Genomic DNA, 1,378 nt, shown 5'->3' on the forward strand with positions numbered 1-1,378 from the left:
CACTTTGCTGTCCCCACTGGCTCAGCAGCAAGCTTTGCAAATATTGGATACATGATAAACACTGCTGGAACTCAATTTCCCCGCTTTTAGTGTACCCTTTTTATTTTAAGCTCAGATCTTTCTCCTCCAGATGGAGTTCTCCCATCTGATTACAGAAACTGGATCAGCCTTTCTTGCTCCCCGGCCCCCTTGGCGGCTGTGCTTGGTAGGTGTCTGTCTTGTGTCGAAGGCAAAAAGATGGTGGCTGTAAAGAAGACAAAAAAGTCTCTGGAGTCAATCAACTCTAGGCTCCAACTTGCTATGAAAAGTAGAAAGTACATGCTGGGGTACAAGCAGACTCAGAAGATGATCAGACAAGGCAAAGCCAAAGTGGTCATCCACACCAACAACTGTCCAGCCTCGAGGAAATCTGAAATAGAATCCTATGCTATGTTGGCCAAGACTGGTGCCCATCACTACTGTGGCAATAATACTGAATCGGGCACAGTATATGGAAAATACTACAGTATGCACACTGCCTATCACTGATCCAGGTGATTCTGATATCGTTAGAAGCATGCCAGCACAGACTGGTGGAAGTAAATCATGCAAAATTTTTCTTTAATAAAACTGGCCAGAGCTTGGTTAAAAAAAAAAAAAACTGGATCAGTGGAAAGAGAAACTCTAGGATGTTGGAATTTCAGGAATGTTTCCAGGATGCCAAGAAAAATAGCTCTGTGATGAGCCAATGGCATCATGATGGCAGATCTGGAAAATAGATCTGATTCTGTCTGAGTCACAATCTCACAGGATCACAGAGACATTGAGTTCATCTGATGTACTCTATGATGCTACAGATGGAGACTCTGAGGCCCTGGGAGGGGCAGAGTTCGCTGCTGGAAGACACTGGAATAGGACCAAGAGCTGCAGCCATTAACCCCACTCCAATGAGATGCCAGGCCCCTGCCGCTAGGCCCTTCTAAGAGCAGTCTGACATGTGTAGCTTTGCCTTATCAACAGGAAGAAAAGATGACAGTGCGCAGTCTTTCCTGGCCAAGCACCCATCAGGACCCACATAAATATTTTCCCAGCATCTGTATGGCCAGCATCTAGTTTGGCTACGTTCCAGGGGACAGTAAATAATTCAGATGACTAGTTGCTTCCTGACACTTTCTTGGGTGTGTTTTCTGACGACTGTTTTTTGGAGCGGATATTGGGGAGACCTTGATGAGGGCAGTAAGCCAAACTCTTACTGGACTATCTGATGGCATTTCTGGTCAGGAAGGAAGTACCCGTGGTGTCTTGATGTCAACGCACTGGGGGCAGAAGATTACTTTCACTTAGTTTGAAAGGCCTTTCAAGTGGGGCCAGGAATTCATTTCAGGGATTAGAATAGAAT

The 1,378-nt window shown here is 45.5% G+C and overlaps 1 pseudogene; it reads left to right on the forward strand.

Moving 5' to 3' along the window:
• Positions 1-237: 237 nt before the first annotated feature.
• LOC150014863 (large ribosomal subunit protein eL30 pseudogene) lies at positions 238-1,058 on the forward strand (annotated as a pseudogene).
• The last annotated feature ends 320 nt before the right edge of the window (positions 1,059-1,378 follow it).

The sequence above is a fragment of the Furipterus horrens genome, unplaced genomic scaffold, assembly GCF_987537825.1.
Source record: "Furipterus horrens unplaced genomic scaffold, mFurHor1.1.pri manual_scaffold_3, whole genome shotgun sequence".
Classification (NCBI taxonomy): domain Eukaryota; kingdom Metazoa; phylum Chordata; class Mammalia; order Chiroptera; family Furipteridae; genus Furipterus; species Furipterus horrens.